The sequence below is a fragment of the Bombus impatiens genome, unplaced genomic scaffold, assembly GCF_000188095.3.
Source record: "Bombus impatiens unplaced genomic scaffold, BIMP_2.2 scf_0142, whole genome shotgun sequence".
Taxonomy (NCBI): Eukaryota; Metazoa; Arthropoda; class Insecta; order Hymenoptera; family Apidae; genus Bombus; species Bombus impatiens.
In genome coordinates this window covers 2,684,306-2,703,966 of record NT_176561.1, presented here as the reverse complement: position 1 = coordinate 2,703,966, position 19,661 = coordinate 2,684,306, and the positions used below count along the sequence as shown (strand labels likewise).

The following is a 19,661-nucleotide window of genomic DNA, read 5'->3' as shown; positions in this document are numbered from 1 at the left end:
TGGCCGCGACTCGTCGAACCGGGTGTTTCTCCTCTCCGCTCCTCTTTCCATCCTGTTCATCGCCACGCCGCACACAGTGTGTTAAAACGGCTGTCTCGCCGGGAACACTCATAATTCTTATTACTTTCTATCGTTTAATACTTTTGCTCTTTCTAAGTTTCTAAATACTTAAGGATCGCCTGTAAAAGCATCATTTAGCGATCCATGTTTTTTCCTTTGTAAGAGGCAATATTTTATGTAAATTGGCGTGCTTAAACGGTTGTCACAGCGGGGAAATTCATAACTCTTGTCATTTCCTGTTATCTTATTCTTTCGCCTTTTTCAAAGTTTCTAAGTTTTCCAGGACTTTCAATCGAATATTACACGGGAAAATTATTCTCTTCTACAGGGAGGGAACAGAATGTGATTCAATCGCAGGTTTATCGTTGCTAGTAATAATAGACAGGAATAATCCTGGATATGGATAAGAGTCACTGTAACTCATGCAGTTAATTACCAAAGGGTTCTTAGTCTGCGGAGTATTCTCGATGATCGTTTCGTAGTTAGACAACCGTTTTAACACGCTTTACGCGATATTTCCGCGATTTCACGACGAGACCACGTTTGTTATCCTTAACACGTTGACTGCCGCGCAATGTTTCCTATGAAATCTCCTTCGGACCACGAGTGTGGTACAGATTATTCCGACCAAATGTTTTCTTATGCCACTACAATTGGAAAAGGAATCAAATGGCACCGAAAACTTGGCATTCGACTCCTTCTGGGAATTTTTGTTGTAAACGCTTTGACGGTTTAAAAATTGCAACAAGGAAGGATGTAAATATTAGAAAATTTAGAGAATTATTAGCTGCAAAATTATCAGGGTTGTCTGAAAATACAAAAAATCCTTGTCTTCGAGTCAGCATAATATCGTCGTTCGGAAAAATGCAGTAGACGCGCATGTAAACTATGTTATACAGATAAAAGAACGTACTGATCAAAGACGCGAGAGAATTTAAAGAAAACGACAACTTATTGTTCAAATTATCCCCACTAACCTCAGCTTTGTACACAATGCTTTAGAGTTTTACATTCTAAATAATTTGATTAATAAACCATTTTCGTATTACTTTTATAACAATTCAATAGTTGTACTACTCCCTGTGGGAAATCTTTTCAAATACCTACGACGATCCTTCGCAAATAGTCAAATAAGCGTCACCTGAATACGGATGACGCGGCCCTATGAGAAACTTTGCTGTCATCCGAATATGGATGACGCAGCAGTCAACGCGTTAAAACGTCGTCTCTCGTCTCCGATCGTTCGCATCCTTCTCTTTCTCCTTCTCTTCCCCTTTTGTAATTTTCGTGCAAGTTTCTAAAAGATGTTCGACCGCTTTTTTGTCACCTGGACGTTAATGTCCCTGTAATTATTGTGTGGCACGTTGAGCCACGCGCGTGACTGCTAATTGGGAACAACGGTAATTGAGTTAATAACGAGCGATCGTGAAACGAGCAGGCCTTTCTTGGTTCACTCGCTGCCTCTGCGCCGGTTCTTAAGGGTAACTTCAGCTTCGAACGATACAGTGGTTTGGTTAAACAGTTAGGATAAAAAATTGCTAAAAATCGGACGAAAAAGGTGACCACCTATTGTTCAGATTGTATCGATGAGCCACATTTGTGTTTAAAGTGTTCTAACACAGTGCACTGTTAGATGCAAGATTTCTTCTCATTTTTTTTTATCGAAGTTCTAATAAAAATGTCTAATTGTTCAATGGGGCACTTTTTATTTCAAAGTATCTTCTATTTGTTTTATTTCAAAGTATCTTCTATTTGATTTGTCGGTTATATTCAAAATGCCCCAACTGTCAATTTTCATTCAATTTTTGCAATCGTAAGAAGCTGAAGCGCTCCGGTTACCAATGACCACCATGGCGTCACAGGAGAAACCATGGCCGGTGATATGTGACCAACGTGGTAGTCAAAGTGTTAATAATGGATACGCGAATTCGAAGAATACGAGTGGGACAATAGATGTTAGAAATTTTTGTATGACAGTCTGTATTTTTAATTTAATCGGAGACTGTTTCGATCGATGTTTCGTACTTCTAAAGCAACTTCATACTTTTATAACGTTTATGAGGGTATTTAGAAAATTTTACGAGCTTCAGATTAGCATCTTATTACTGTCTTAATTACCGGCACGAGATCCAACACAGACAATCTAGATGAATAGCCAGTCCACCGCTATTTCTACGAAAAAGAGCGAACGTTGTTTCCAATAAATAATTTTGTATACCAGCGTTTGAATAGTTTCGTATTTACAGAACGATTCTTCGCGAAATTGTTCAAATTTCCTGGCTTTTCGTCGGCCGCGTTCGTACGTGCCTGAAATTCGCGACGGTGCAACGCGATCGCTTTAAAGATTAACCTATCTGCCGCTTATCGTCGCGGAGGACTTTAAAATACGCGCGTCGGCCGGTTGCGCAACTAAAGTTCGCCGATTTCGGAAAGGACGCGCGCGATTAAACGCTTATACGGCGAGATACGTCCTTCGCGGAAGAGGCACGGTCCTCGTGCTCGATAACCAACGCGATAGATTAAAAATAATTGACGTCACCAGACGATTTTTCTTATCTCTTCGTATCCAGCAAGCGCGTACGAACGTTTTTCTTTTTGGTTTCTTCGTTCGCATAATTCCCTCTTTACCTTGAATACACGTGAAAAATTTGTCGTTGTAAGAGTCAGTTTTATCGTCGGGATATCTCGCAAGCAGCATAGAGAAAATTGTTTTACCTTTTTGGATATCGGTGCGTCATCGCCGACTCGTTATTACTGGTTCCTGGTTGCAGCAACTCTTTCCGTCTGCGAACTAAGAATTCGCCTCGATCGCCGAGGGATCGGCGAATCGTTGGTTTCTTGCTTTTCTTGCATTTGCTGTATGGAATATACGATTAAACTAAGATTTAACGGAATTTTAATGGAGAGCAAGGGTTATTGAATTTTCTATTGGTAACGCGAAACGATTAGGTAAATGGTAAATTGTAGTACGAATTAGGAATTCGTCGATGGAAAGTTAATTGGAGAAATGTTTGTCGCCAGCTATCCTGCGTACTAGCAGCTACTCGATAATGTACATTGGTAAACTTCAAATAAAACGAGTAGATGCAACGTACGATAATGTAGTATCGTGGACGAAAGGCCTAAGAGATATCGGACGAATCATAAACAAGTGGTTGCAGATCATGTGTATGGTGGAGGTAAGACAAAAGACAAGGGGTTGTTAAGGGACAAAAACGAATTAACACGTCGGTCGCCACGTTACCCATATCTATGTGACGGGGTGCTTTCATGGGGGTTCCGTAACCCAAATATGGGTGACGCTCTTCTTGTTCGAGTTAATTAAATATAGGATATTATATATAGGATATACAACATAAAAATATTAAAAACACATCATACCATATTTTTTATTCATTTATATTCTGGATAAAATATTACATTATGTTATGTCGCATGGTATTCGTTAAAACATTCCAAACACATTTGGGGTGATTTGGACCCTTCGAACAATATATTTTATATTCTTATAGTTTTTCTCGCTTCTTGGCGTGCGACAATTTGCCTCTTCTTCTCGTAACATAGGGTGCACATCCTTCTCATAGGCTTGCCCTGCTGATTCTTACGAATCTCCTTCTTCGTTTTTTCCGATGGTTGTCGGGCACAGTATTTTCTGAGGACACATCGGACCATTCGGAAACGAGAATTTCCCGAAATTTTCTTATCCGTATTTTTTTGTTTGTGGCTGTTTGGTACGCAATATGAGCATTTACTATAACTGTTCCTAAGAGTAAATGCTAATTTCCGATACCGCTTGATGCTTTTGCATATCGTAGTGGCATACGAGACCATCTGGTCACTTCTGCCGATACCAGTTTTTCCATTATTCTATATTACTCTCCTCACTTTCAAATATATCTTCATGCTGTCTACTGGACATTTTGACGATGAAAAAATCACTGATGTGCGTCTCACAAGAAGTATGCTTCTCGACTAAATGAAAGATCTGGGATATCTGCCACGAGATCTCTCGGAATACTCTAACCGAAAAGCGTACCGACAGTCGGATTTGGGTCCGGCGGGAAACTTAGCCGAATACGATGGGCGACCAACGTGTTAACAGTCATTGTGAGTTGAGAAGTCGGAGAGTGGGAATTGCATTGTCGAGAGAGTGTTGCTAGTGTCACACGCTCAAGAAGGCCACCCGCTCAGAAACAGTAATAGGATAGGCTAGACATTCTGCATACCACAGGCATCGAAACAATAACCAAATAGTAACGGGATAGGCGTCTTTGAGATACACCAGACGACAACCCCTCCAGAGGGACTAAAATCTCAGTATAAAAGCCCTCCAAAATAAGCGCTCGCCCCAGTCTCTTGTAACACTTTGAATCATTCTGTTGTAACACCTTGAATCGTCACTCTGTTGGATTTGCATAATAAATCCTATTATCATATAGAAAGTTCAATTTCTTCACCTTATTCGTGGAACGTTCAAACTGCAACGCGAAGAGATCACCGGCGATCTATCGGTTTCGTGATTTCTTGTGTCTCCTACGTGACACTAACGTTGTCGAGAGAGCGTTGGATCCGTGGTAACGAGATTGCAAATTAACTATCTAGTTGTCTTAATTATAATACGTTATTGTGATTAGTTCACGTTAAAAAACCACGGTTTTCTGTTTAACCAATATCAGTTTGATCCATTTATTGTAAATAAACCAATTGTATTATAAGATCCTGCAATAACACATCTTTTATATTTCCACTTATTCGTAAGTTTCTGAACATATCGTCCACCTGATTAAACCAATCACCATACCAATTACGGGATGAGCACATTTTTCAAATACGCGATTCTATACCTTTTCTACGAGAAACGAAACAGACGTTGATAGTACAAGGGACAGTCGTACGAGAAATATATCGAATTCTGAGTTGAATCGCGCAAAGGTAATAAATGTTAGCGTGAAAATTATTTCTCACTCTCAGCTTTCGCTTCCGTTGAATCTGTTTTACAACGCGAGGCGTGAACAGGTCGAAACGCTATCACCTGCCTTCCTTAATATCTCGATTATTTTTCGTTGAAAAAGCAACGTCGCGAGATACCGAATCCTCTTCGTGGCAAGGTACAGGAGAAGGCTGGATCTTCGCTTGTATCGCGGCGGTAATCGACGATGCCAGGGATAAAAGGCACCCCGTGGAGAGGCAGCAATCACCCCCCGCCGAGCGTAGCCGTCAAATTAATAACCAATGATTTTATACGATGTTTTATTGAATCGTGTTGCCCGTAAGCAATATCTGCGCGCAGCATCGGCTCGTTTCGCCTGGACACGGGGGTTAAAACCATTCTGGGGGAGGATCGTTTCGTACGGTTCGATTGCCGCGTTCTTCAAGTTCCTGCTGTAATCGTCGTCGAAGCGTTAAATATCGAATCCTTCGCTTATTAATCCTTTTCAGCAGATCGTGCCGTTGTCTCTTCTCGATGGTGATATTCATCTTTTAACGTTTTCCTCGCCTCGTTTCCTTTTCTGACTACACGACGTTTCCGTCTGTGTACTTTCGTGCGATCGGGATTTGTTGAATCCGCTTATCAGTTTGCCTTGCTACTGTGTTTCGTATTTTTGCAGGTTTCGTCACAGCTTTGTCAAAGATTGTTATTCATGTAAAATGATGTTACATGTAAAATAGTAGTTTCTATACAAAATTCAACTGTATCTATTTTGTACAATTTTCACTGGCAAATAAAAAACTGTTAAAACAAACAGATAATGAAAAAGCGATAATGAGAAGTGTTAAGAACGAAATTATAAGAAAGTTTGTAAGATCTGAGCCGATTCAAGACCCTAAAGCATCGCTTAAGTGTTAAATGGTGGGAGTATTTGAAAATGTCTGAAGAGAAGATAGAAATAAGCAGAAGATACGAGCGTAACGATCGGATACCACCTGCCACCGTGTTCCGTACGATTTATATAAAGACAGCTTGTGTGGAGGAGAAAGAAAAAAGGAGAGAGAGCGGTCGAACGCGGAACGGTTAATTACGTTTCTCGGAATCGGTTATAGCCAGGGCAGGAAAGGAATTCAATTGGCCGGGTGAAGATTCCCGAAATCTCGTGCTCGAATCTATCGGTTACAAAGGGGCACGCTTCCCTCCCTGACCGGATCCTGAAGGAAGGCACAAAAGCGAAGTCGCAAATTCCGTCGTGGCCGGTTACCCGCGAACAGTCGTTGCGGCTATCAGTGTCGATCGGCCGCTGGTGTGTGCAATGAGCGGGTGACGTGAAAGGGAAGAGGAAGAAGAACTAGAGGAAGCAAACGGCGAAGACGAAAAGACGGAGAAGCAAGAAGAACGCTGTACGTGTTACACGTACGTATACGTTTGTCTGTACGTACGTGTGGATGGCAGGAAAGCAAGGGAAAGAAGAAGAAGAAGACGAGAAAAGGCGAACGAAGAAGCAAGAAGGAAGAAGAAAGAGACAAGAAGAAGCAAAGAGAAGAGGAAGGTCCATCAGCGTCCCTTATCTTCCTCGCCTGGGTCCCTTATTCCGCGCAAACGCATGAATCCACGACCGCCGCAAATGTCTCTCCCCTTGTGTTCTCTATCCCTCTTGTTTTCCCTGTTCGCCAACTTGTTCCACCTCGTCGAGTCTCTCCTCGCCATCGGTCCACCTTCTTTTTCCTTCTCCCTCCCCTCGTGTCCTCTTTGCGAAGAAACGCACGAGAGACAACTATCGCGGCGTTGATCTCGTCTAGTTAGCCCTTCTCTTCTCTCGATCCTCCTCCGTTCAACCCGCCTTCTCTGTTCATCACCCTTTTCCTTTTCTCTATCTCGTTCTCCCTCCCCCTCGTTCTATCTTCCTTTTACTATAGTTACGTCTGTTCTTCTTTCACTCGCGTTTCTTCTTCCTTTTCTTCTCCCCTTCTTCCTCCTCGTCTTCTTGCCTCGTTGGTATATACGTTCGTCGTCGATCGGCGCGCGGCGCGGGTTCGGTTGCTCGCAAGGAGAGAAGAAGAAGAGGAAGAAGGCCGTGTGTGTACTCGTTTCGTGCGCCCTGCATCGTCCTTCCTGCCTTAACCGCGGCGCGAGAGGAACCGATACAGGCGTTCTCTCGACTCAGCTCATAAATACAGCGGAGGAAGAGGCGGCTGCTGGAGGCTGTGCGGCACCAGAGAGACACCAGGGGAGGAAGGACGAAGGGCGAGCCTACAAATTGCTACACCGCATTGTGGTGTCACTCCAGCCTGTTACGACACGGCCCTGGCATCGTTGGAATGGTGTCTGCGAGTTCTCCTCTTCTCTCCCTTATCCCGTCCGCGTGTGTTAGGCCTCCTTCCCGAGCCTTCCTTCCGCTGGCCCTCTCCGCTACGGTGTCAACCAGCCTTCGTACCAGCTTTACACGCGTGTAAACGCGGCTTTACGCCGATAACCGCGATGTACCTTCCGATGCTGGACACACACAACTGGCCTCTTTTTCCTTTTGCCTTGATTTCTCCTTTATCTCTTCCTCTCTTTCGTTTTCCCTGTTCTGCCTTTCTCTTCCTTTCGCTCTTTCCTCTTCTCTCTCCCTCTCACCCACCCTCTTCTTTTCATCGTTGTATTCAAGCCTCGTGACCGGGCGCGTTTGTTCCGAGAATTTTTTGATAGTCTACCCTCGATAAGGTTTAATAGATTCGTGGTGGGAACATGCTTGATGCGGCCGACATGTGTTTCGTGTTAAGTGAAGAGCTCGCGTCGAGCCTCTCTCTGTCTTTCTTCTCTCCTCTACTGTTTTCGGGGGTTAGCCGTTAAATTAGGAATGTAACGCGGAACGTGCAGCCGTTTAACAATCCCCGAGGGAATTTACGATTCTTAATTTCTTCTTCTTTATACGCTCGTATCTCACGAATTCAGGTTGCAACACTACGGCCAATATAATTGAATTTGGCTGGCGTAACTCGCACTCAACGCGGGATACCGAAACAGCGGGCAGAATCACGAGCAGGAACATCTGTTTGAAAAGCGTTTAAACTACTCGGAGCAGGAGGTCGTGTATCGTGTTCGAAACGAAATCGAGTCGATAAGCCGTGACGTGATCGCAAATGCGGATATGATTTCGCGAAAGTGCTCGGTATTGGGAATGGGTGAAACACAACCAGCTCCAAAAATGGCACAACGTGTGTTCGTATGCAACGGTTAAATGTACACAGGGAGAAAGAGAGAGAGAGAGAGAGAGAGCCGCAAAAAGGCCTTTGCGAATCGCGAGAGGCACGATCGAGATATCGTATCGGTCTGGCATTCCGAGTGAATATTAGCGTAATGAGCTGATAGCCAGTGATAGGAGATTTCAACCTGGCGATCGTCACGTTCGTACGATCCGCCGATCAAAAGCATCGCGACGACTAATCGACAGTGTGCCGTCGACGTACGCGCGTGGATATGAATAATCTCGGTCGCGGCTTCAAACAATACAACGAAAGCCCCACCGCGTGGTATCTCTGTCGTTTTGCGTTCGCGAGCGAACCATATCGCTCGAGTTCTTTTGTCGCGATCGCGGTAGCCTCGTTGAAAAAATCTGATCATCTACCACGGTCCCGTTCTAATTACGCGAATCGTTGCCCTGCGATCTACGGGATCTTTCGGGACCGGCATTGTTCGGCCTTTAATCGCGTACTGGTTCACTGGTTCGAGAGTTCGTGTACGTTCTTTTTATCGCGAAGATAGGGCGATCGTTTAAGTATCGATGATTTCGCTAATAGCGATTTTTTATTTGTAATTTATTTGGCTGGATGATCGCAAGGTTGCTCGATGTGTTCTTTATTCTCTAAGATGCTACTCGTAACAAACGATGGCTCGTTATCAGATTTTATTGCAAGATTCGTCATCTCCATACTATGGCGTTCTTTCGATGTTCGTGTGTAATGTAACGCGTGAGAGTGGAGGCTAGAAAAGATGTAGAAGTTACGCGGATCAAGAATATCTCGAATCGAGTAACATTAAATTCGAAACGAGACTTTCGAAGATTAAATCACCCACTTATAAAACATATGAATGATGTAATTCCAGTAATTCGTATCATTTCCAGAAAGACACAATTCTATTTCAGATATATCGCGTGTCTATTATACGCGTATATCGTACGATATAATTCTATCGATCTATGTCGTTATCGGAAAGCCGCAAATCTATTTCTCAATCTCCTCGCGTTTCTCTCACAAATTCTTCGTTTCTTATTGTCAGCGGACAAGGGAGAGCGAGAGATAGATGGAGGTCCGTTTTATTCCACGTCGCGTGTATATAGCAAAGTTTGCGTAGCATTCCAGTAGACGCGGTTCCCTGTCCTATTACCGTTGTCTCTGGCCTCCTGGCGGCGGTTTTAGGGCCCCGATACCAGGCAGATTAGCCTCGCTACGAAGCGTCTGCGTTTTCTCAAGTCTTGAGATAAAGCGGACAGTCAGGAGCAAGGGTAGCTGGTGCCCGGCTCGTCTCTCGCCTCTGATCACGATACACGCTCGTCCACTCGCTTCTGTGTCTGTGTCCACATTGACGTACGAGACCTAATACGGGTAACACTTGTCTCGTTGAAACTTGTATTTGCGTAGTAATTGTCCGCTGCAAAAACTGTCTCCTCGTCGCCGCCATTTCAGAGCCAACTATAAACGTGGAGGATCGTCTTTAACCAAAGACTCTAACCATCTGCCACAGTCAGTTTGTCAATTTTTTCTCTCTCGAATGACAAATTAGTCGAAAGACAGGCGATGGTCCATTTTCTTGTCTCAAGGTGAAAGCTTAAAGATGGTAATTAGTCTTCCAAAGATAATAACTCGTTCGACAATTAACGATTTTTAGGTCATCGGTACTCTTGACCATCATCCTCTGCATCGAACGTACGTCGAGTGGTATTCTTAATTAAAATTATTGTTCGCTATTTAAACGAACAAAAGAGGCTCCGAGTAGAAGCATTAAAGTATACTGTTTTTGGTGGCATGCGAGAGAGGCATGTATGAAACGTTCGCTCTGGCCAGTTTTGCCAGTCTTCCAAATATATCGCTCATTAGCGTTAACTGATCGGAACAACGAGAGTTTCTTCTTCTCCCAGTCTCTCTCTTTCTCTCTCTCTCTCACTCTTACGTTTAACAGACGGAAGGAGATAGATAGTAAGAGCGAGATATAGAAGCGGGGGAGGAGAGACCGCGGAGAAGATCGCATCTGATCTCGGTCAGAACGATTTGGCCGTTGTTGTTTCGTTGTTCGCTACGGCCGAATCAGATAATTGTCTCGGTTTCGCAACTGGAGTATTCCGCGAACGATTTCCACGCGATAGCTTCTCTTCGACAACGTCCGTCTTTTTTCCTTTCTTCTCATTTTTTTTTTAATTCCAGTTAAACCGATCCACGTAGACGAACGAGATGTACGTATCTAGAGGAATATCGCGGTTGGTATAACTAGGTGAATCGTGTCAAAGGGTTTCTCGTTTCGAGTCGAGCTTCAAAGTGAAATCGATCGGAATCAAATGCACAGTATGCACGAAAACTCGTATGCACCGATGGCTGATTACCTGCAGATGAGAATCTAGCGATAAGAGAGGCGTATCCGATTCGTTAACGCGTCGTACGCGTTAATGAGAGAGGGTTGAACGTGGGTGCGTTGTATTGCGCGTGTATCGGTGCGTGTGTGTGTCATTTCTCAACAATTTTGGCCCCCTCTCTTTGGTTCCCGACGCCGTAGGTATCTCGAGTGCTCCTTTTCTCCTCAATCATCGGGCTTATCCGTGCCTCTTCAGATAAGAGTGGCGCCTCGGTCATTTCGTGGCAGTACCGGCCTCGAAATTCTCTCGATCGAGATAACGTAAAATTAAGGACGACCTTTCGATGGCAATTAAACCACGAACGAACGACGTCCGACCGAATAAACGCGTCCGTACCATCTTTTTCTTTCCGTTCTTTCGATACAATGCACGCGAACAATTTACTTTTCTCCCTTTTTCACGCTGGTTTCGTTCGTGAAAATGACAAAGACTTCAAGATTCGTCCAACTATCGTTGAAACTTTGACGGAACACCGATAAATCGCAACGCTGATTCTTCCTAGGTATAATCGAGTAACGTGTTCTCGTTTTATACTGAAAGTCTTTGCAAAGTCTTTTCGAACGATCTATTAGGAATGGTTGTCATTAACAAGGCTGTATCGCGAATAACATTGTAATGTCAATGTGCAACTCTGACTGTAAGTCAAGTATCAGGTTTTTACGGTGGCGGAACGAGCAATTCAAATGGAAGAGAAAATAATGGAACTTGTAGCAAGAAGATGACGTCGTGTTTTATTCTAATCCTATCTATATATATTTAAAACGCTAATTTATCGAGTTATGCCACGAGTCTTAAGCGATCGTAGAACGAAAAACTAAGTTACCAAATAATTACAGCTATCAGATCGCGCGTTTCACACAGGCCTGCTTGTACATACAGAAATAGTCCATGATGAAATCACGTCGTTCCACTGACACGACAAGTTCTATGTAAAGTTTAAGAGACTCGTGAGCATCGTAACACGGTCAGGCCTCTTATTTGTTTCCAGAAGCGATACCAGAAAGTTGGCGGGAACAAGATCCGAGCTCGTGTCTCGTCTCGAGTGCACGCCGCCCGTAATAATATCTTGTTTAGCCGGACAAACAACGGCACGCGCGCCGCCGTGTCTGAAGAGACCTAATTGCCCGCCTCGTATTTGCTCGGCAAACACCTTAAGCGCAGTACAAACTCCTTTCCCTGTCCCCTCCGCGTTTTGCCACGTTCCAACCTAGGTCCTCGACATAAGTTGAGTCTCTGGTTCGTTGTCAGTCAGCGTTGTACCACAGAGATTGTCGCTCCTCCGTCTTACAGCTAAGCTAGCCTCGCGATAATTGTCGTCACGCGATTCTGTTCTTCGTTTGTCCTCATAATTCAACCCCCTTCTGATCTCGCGTCGAATCTCTCCGTCTTCCTGTGTTCCTGGCGTGTCGTGTGGTCGAGATTCGCTTGTTAAGGTCGATGTGTTGTTCCGATAGAGTCGTTGGCGAAATTGTTCCGTAGATTGTTCTTGGTGAAACGGGAATCTGCAGACTTGGATGTACGAGGAGATTTTATCTTCGCTTTTGATGGAACGGGAGTTCAATTATTTGATCGTGGAGAATGTTTTCTGCTATAAAATCTAAAACCAGCTCTTTTTCCATGATTTCCCCACATGCGTGTTTCTTCTTTTTCTTCTTTTCTTTTTAGCGTAAGCAACAATTTTATTTTCACTTTTGATAGAATGAAAGTTCGATTATTTGATTGCAGAGGGTATTTTCTATTACGAAATGTAAATCCAGCTTTGGAACCTTAAGAATAACGTTTGAACTAAGGACGATCGAAGGAATTAACAGGTGTCAAACGCTTCTGGATAGCACTATACGTCTTATTTAAATAAAAATGCATCTTTTATAAAGCATATAAAGACTTCCGTGGGTGACTGTACATGCGTACGCACACGAATTCTCTCTTTAAGATGCATAGATAAGAAGGTGGAATGAGGCGATGCCGCTCCTCAATCTTTCTTAAATGTCCTCCTTCTTCGTTCGTCTTTCTCGCGCCAGGCTCCTCCTTCTCGTCCTCTTTCTCGTTTCTCTTACCTCCTTCCCTGGTTCCCTTCCTCGTTACTCTGGCCGTCGTAGCCACCCACGTGTTCGCACTTTAAACAGCGCTGTTCGACGAGCTTCGAATGACGTGTCGCGTCGAGAAACGAGGAACAGACCGATCGCGTGGGTTCAACGTAATCAGTCTTTGCTGAGAAATTGATATTAGGTTCCCTCGAAGGAGGAAAAGACAAATTGCCGCGCCTGTCGAGCGAGCTCGCTACCAGCGAGTCAGGAGAATAGGATGATTCCTGGTTCTGACGACTCTGAATGACTTTCGCGCGTATTTAACGCGTATTTGACGTGAAAGGATTTGAGCATTTATCAGCTTGCTGTTTAGATAGATGAGTTGAGATTTGATAGACGAGTTGTCAGGACTATTCTCCTGTTCGATTCGACGAAGGAAGAAAGCAATTTGTTCGGTCACTGGACATTTTAATTTCACGCGATATCTTCGCAATTTGTTGAACAAAACGTAGTAAATACAAACGAGGAACACGATATTATAAATCGTTATCGTTTAAAATGTCAATATCTCCAGCTGTAAGTGATCCATGTCAATTTTCCAGAAATTGGTTCCTTAACTGATAGTGATTTTCTACGTAGTTGAGAAGTCGCCCGTATCGATGAAAGAATTAATAAGTAGATCATATAATTACAGTACAAGCAACAGAGTTTGGACTGTGCGGTTTTTGTTGCATCGAAAGTATGCCTAGTAAGACGCGTTTTTCTGCTCGTGTAAGAGATGACTACTCTTCCCGCCACTTTTCGCAAGATTTACCAAGCTCAGATCACATAATTGAACCTTCAGCTTCGACTTAATATTAATAGCGTCTAAGCTCAGAAGTTTGACTCTTACGACCTCTTAAAAGAAGGAGCAAAAGTTTGGGCGTACAATGCGAGAAATGCGTTGACCCAAATAAATAAAGCGTCGTCAGCAAACTCGCAGCTGAAGGTGTCAGCCAACACCTCGTTGATCCTAGCAGGAAAAAGAAACGGCTTATTTACATAGAGAGGCGTTCGATGCACTCCTTCTTCGTTCCATCGATCGGTTTCGCAAGTGGCGCGTTTTTCTTTTCGTTCGCCTCCCTGAAGAGAAGGAAAGCATGGAACGCTCCCAGCCCTCTAATTGATCTAACCCGATAACAGCGTTAATGGTACGAGTCAGTGTCGATCGGCAAGACCGATCGCCGTGTTATTTTGACAACGGCGTTGCACGCGGTCGCGGCGTTAATTAGGTGGAACGTTGGCGCTTGTATAGAGGTGTCAGCTGCGCGTCCCACGTCGCGTTCGTCGATCGCGCGACCGTGTTACCTGGACTTCTTTCTTAGTTGGCCGCCTCACCTCTCTCGCAGACCCCGTGCTCCGCGATCCGTTGCTGCGAGCATATCCGCGCCTCTCGTCGCTTCTCCAGCCGGCATCGACATGCAGGCTCGATCTTATCGGCTGATATCGGCAAGCGTGTCGAGAGCGTAGCCTAACGCTAACAGAAAGAGCGAGAGAATCAACGGCAAACAGCCGCTGCGATGTTGCGGCTGCGCTCTCTCTTGGTATTCTCGTATCGCTGCTTCGATGCAACGAAACACCGTGTATTTGGAAGTTTTTAGTTCTTAACTAAAGCGTAAATAAAATGTGAGATAGAGTATATGTATACGTATGATATACGTATATATATTATCTGTATATAATACTGTGCATAAATATTGAATTATTACTGGATTATAGGGACGATCAATTAGAATTTTGTATTTTCATAGCAATTATAGAAACGTAATAAATTAACGATAATGCGCTAAATCCTAGTGGAAAATTAAAGACGATTTGAATTCTCCTCGTAATTGCTTATGGTGTAACGTTTTACACGAGATAATAATTTTTAAGGGTTCCGATAATCTTGCTGCGATTTTTTAACTTTAATACGACTTATACTTTTCACCTCTACGTACTATTTCATTGTTTTGACAAATGAAACATTTAACGAACTACGATATACTAGATTGTCCGAAAAGTTTTCTTCGTTTCATGAGGAAATAATAGACGCACAACGTTTTTTGTTTTATATTATTTTATCGAATTACGTACGATGCATTTTGTTCTGTTGAGATAAACACCGCGACATTTCACAGACTTGGTTTGTATGAAGATGCGCTGTTGTAAAAAACACGTTTGCGAAAGAAGGATACTTTTCGAAAAATCTAATACATATATACGTATATACAAATATACTCTCAATGTACCTACTTTCATAAGATTCCATATAATCTAATTGTTCCGATAAAAGACGCGTTACACTGTGTCTCACGTCTTCAAGTAGTTGATTCGAACGAACACGCGAACGCGTTTGAAAAGTTTTCTGCCTCTGTAGGGCAGCGAGTATGTTGGGTTTGCGCTAACGCGAATACCAGGTAGTCGAAGGGTTTTGAAGCGAGAGAGCTCTAGCGATATACGAAGCGAACGGGACGCTCGTTATCGGCCGCGAATCTCTCACGAGAAAGGACTACTGTCTTCTCGTCGGCCATAAGAAGATGCACGTCCCCCGAGCTGCGAGCATCGCGCACCTTTACACGTTGCTCTCTTCGTTCGTGGCGTACGGTATGCTTGTAACCCGCTGCTAACCGCTTTGATTCGGGGCTGCGATCTTGGTCACAGGAATCGATAACGATCTACCCTGTGCCCCGTGGTCTAGGGGAAAATCTTTTGCTGTGGCAATCGGTCGCGTATCGATGGACTGGCTGTTGCCCCTCTCTCGTTGACGTTTCGCTACGTTTATTGGTGTTGACGCGTAAACGCGTATCGAAACTGAATATCGTGGGACTGGTGATGATACTTTAGCTTATCGGTCGTGCTGGGTTCCCCGGTTCAAGGATCAACGCGATCGAGTGGTTAGGGACTCGAGGAAGTTTAGGCCTCGATATATGTGATCGTTCGATAATAGTGTAATCATAGTTAGAATTCCCTAAGAGCGAACGAGCAGATTAAACGATCACTGAGATCTTTGTATAATCTTGGTTATTTGTAAATGAGGAAGATAGGCATTGTAATTTTTATAAGTTACCGGTGCTATTAATTTTCTTGTATGATAGTAGCGAGTTTGGTAATAAATAAATTATTATCTTCCCAGCTTTATAGCACCGTTATTGGAACCTTTAAAAATTTCTTTAGTAATCGAATTTTTATTTTACACATTCGTTTTGAAAAGTCATATAAAAGCTCCGTCTTCCGTTTGTAACAATATTTTCGGAAACATCTTTTCGTAGATAACGTTTTCTCGTAATTTTGCATAATATATAGAAACAAGGACGAATATTCGGAATTGCAGGCAGCTTATCGTAGCAAGTTGGTTCGATTGAAAGTCAGAAGTGTTTTCCGCGCGAAAGGATCAGCTTTACGGTCGAAACTGTTTCGCCGCATGCGGAAGCACCAGATTATCGCGGATAGTCAGAAACAGACGGACTGTGGGCGCGGGCAGAGGGTAACCGAGTCGGGGACAGCGTTATCATTCGTAGTTTTATCAGTCTCCGCATCGTCTGGGGTTGCTCTCTCTTTCTTTCTTTCTCTTCGACGGGGCAACCCCCTCAGTGGCGCTGCCTCAACCCCCTCGGGGCAGACACAGTCCACATGTTCAACGGACGGATATCCGTAGGTCTGTCGTCGTTTGTCGACCAGGAGTGGATTAATCGAATCTGGCTCGGCTATAGCGTCCAACAATTGATCGTATCGCGAATATTTTTTAAACTCGTTAGCATATAATATTTTGTCCAGTTTTATGATATTCCTCCACGCGTATATAGTGAAGCTTGCGAGTGTTCTACAAACTAAAAAAGTGAAAGTAAAAGTACAACTAATTTTATAAATTTGCTATGTAACTCTCAATTCGTACAGCATCTATCAATTAACGATACTTGAAATCCAACAAAATGTGCAAAAATCCTCTATTTATCTATCGTCTTAAATTCGATTTCTCTTTTCCAAAAATCTCGAACCGTGCAAATTCAGACGAACGAATCAGGCTCAAAGGAGGAAAGATATCTCAGAATATAGACTACCTTCTTTCCCTTCCGATCCGACCCTGTCGGGCCGCGTTTATTCTTTCTCTTGGTACAGCCGTGTATGCATTCACTTTATGCGCCTCCTCGTATGTGCGGGAGTTCTTCGACGGTTGCAGGAAAGAGACGGGACAGCAGGTCGAATGGGTGGGGAAGATGAGGAGGAGGTGGAGGCAGAATCCTATCTGGTTAAAAATCGTCTGCGTGCCGCTCACTTGGTTCCATTCGCGAGGACGACGTCCGGCTTAATGCATTCCGCGAGATGGAAACGCGCCTCCGTGTGCCTTCGCCGTCGTCGTCTTGGTCGTCGTCGGGTACGACGAGAAGCGATCGATCTCTCGAATGGTTGTAGCTGGCTCTTGGTCGTCGTCGTCGATTCTCACAGTTCGGCCCGATTCTTATCGGACGGCGTCGCTACACGGAAAAGGGACCAGGAGGAGAAGCACAGCGGTACAGGTGTGGTCGTTAAATCCGTTAAATCGCCATAAGTGACCGGAGCCTGAAAAGAAACGGTCGCTCGCGTCAGGATCCAGCAGCGTCACGGATAAGGGAAGGAATGCCTCGAGATATCCGGCCTGCTCCGAGTTTTATTCTCTCTCTATGTTTGGAAATTAACCGGCTTTGTTCGTTTGCTGCCTTCTGGCTTCCAACGAATTACGTTTCATCTGCTTCACATTGCTTGCGTTTTCGATGTTTCAAAAACGTAAAACAGTCTGTCTATTTGCTTTCCTCTGGTTTGGAATGGATTATATTTCATTCGACACGATGTCGGAAGACTTGATTTCGATAACGTAAATCGATCGAAAAAATATCGAAATGTTCCATTTAACGCAACGTTGCATTCTGATTTAAATCGGAATGGATTAAATTCGATTCACTCTCTGAATTGTTCTCGTTTTCTCGTCCTTCCTTTGTAGCTACTTAAGATAGATACGTTGATCTCGCTTTGCTTATGTAGCCGATGATACACGTTTCTCGTCCGTTTGTACGCTCTTAGCTTCAAAGACAAATGCAGTACATATTTATTTTAAATCCCATCCACGTTCGAGAAATCGATACTTTGTCCCTCCTGGTTGCACCTGTTACCCATATCTGATTCGAAGAAGAAAATCTGCGCTCGTATAGTTATGATATATTTATTCCTATGTTGCTGGGTTGGATAGGTGGAGACGGTAATTTCCATGGCGTCACGGTCGCCTCATCGAGCTATCGTTGCCAAATGTGTTCTATAGCTGGTGATCTCGCGGTGATCGTCCAGGACAAGGCAGGTCCTTTAGAAGGAGGACTCGCCCCATGAAAAGAGGAGGAACAAGAAGGAGGAGGAGTAAACGAGCGTTGCTACAGCTACGACTTCGATGTACACGGATAGATGCAACAGAGAGAGCGGCCGGTCGGTTTGGTCGAGAGCAGCGCGGTCTTCTCTCGGTGCACCGATGCAATATGCACGCGATCCGGGTTTTGATAATAAAGGGAGCCTTATGCAGGCACGGCAAGTGTGTGTTTATGCGAACAAGGGCGAGGGGCGATAGGCAAAGAACGAAGAGGAGCGAGAAGAAAGTAAAACGTTGTTCGCCGTGTGTGTGACTGAGACAGAAAGATAGAAAGAAAGAGGAGGAAGACCGTTATCGGTAAGCACAAACTCGAAGTAGTAGAAGGAGAAGAAGAAGAAGCAGAGGAGGAGTAGAAGAAAAAGAAGAAGAAGAAGGAGGAGAAGAAGGAGAAGAAGAAGAAGAGTGGCCGCAAGAAGAATGCTCACAATGCTGTAATTTCAGTGTTTGATCTTCCCATCTCTCTATGGGGGTATTATATGGGTTCTCGGTGTGCACACAGCTTACACGTACGCTATCCAACGTTGATGCGTGTGTTCAGACTCGGTGCGTAAGCCTGTCTGAGTGTTCGAGGGGGAGGCCGGTTTTATTTTACCCGCATTATTATTCCGTTGGAGATCGCGCGCTGATCCGTGGCCGTTCCACGGCTCGCCAAGGCAAACCCCGTAGAGAGCCGCGCTTATTTATGGATGGATTCCCTTTTAACTTTCGGCAGGATCGTTCTGTCTCCCTTTATCGTTCTGCCTCCCTGCGCCCGGATCCTTTGTTGTATCCTTCGTTTGTCCACGCGCCTATCCCAACCCTTCCGCGCGCCCACTTCAATGCCGCACCGCCGCCGACTCGTTTGATACGGTTTGAGGCTTCTTTGTCGGACGAGGGCGCGATCGGAGCATCGCGTCACATCATCTCGCAATAATGCACGAGCTTTTCGTGCTTTCATTCCGGGTTGTTCGCCTTTCTTCGCTGTCTAAATCTTGTGTTCGTGTCTGATGATCGATATTGATTATTAATTTAGATGCGCTTATTTTTCCTCAAATTCGAAGCCTCTCGAGTTTTTCTCCTCCGCACGAACCTTTGTTTTCAATGCTCCTTTCACTTATCCTTCGAATATTTTCTTGTCAGTGATTCTGTTAAGATTTTAGCGCCCGATTCTGTTTAGCGCCCGATTCTGTTCAAAATTTTAGCGCCCGATTCTGTTTTAATTTTCGAATTTAACCGTAGATATCGATCGTTAATGATTTTATTTTTTACAGTTATCGGAATCGTGTGGTCGTTGACTTTTTCATTTCTAGTCAAGAATTTAGAAAGAGGCCTTAACGCCACTCTTTACCGTGTTAGATTTAATTCGTAATGGATCGGTGTAATGTAGCGCAATCAGAGAAGCTTATACATATTTTTCGTAAATTATTCCATCAAGTTCAATTTTTCGCTCCAAATTCCTTAGCGTGGTATCAAGCCTCGAAACAGCATTGGCGAGCGCCGGAAATGAACGCTTCGGGAAGTGAATTTGGAATTCGTAGAAGTTCTCTTCTATCGAGCTGCTATCTCGGCCGTGGAGCGTAATCAGTCCATCATCCGGTCTCCCTTGCTTTCCTTCTTTCTCTCTCTCTCTCCCCCCCCCCC

At 44.1% G+C, this 19,661-nt stretch overlaps 1 long non-coding RNA gene across 1 annotated transcript in view; it reads right to left on the bottom strand.

The window, feature by feature from the left end:
- Positions 1-4,211: 4,211 nt before the first annotated feature.
- The window catches only part of LOC117151313, a 17,894-nt gene continuing 2,444 nt past the window's right edge, over positions 4,212-19,661 (bottom strand). Inside the window, exons 2-3 of the long non-coding RNA XR_004461129.1 lie at positions 16,785-16,796; positions 4,212-4,511 (exon numbers count right to left, since the gene is read on the bottom strand). This is a non-coding gene — a long non-coding RNA (uncharacterized LOC117151313). The remainder of the gene's footprint in view (positions 4,512-16,784; positions 16,797-19,661) is intronic.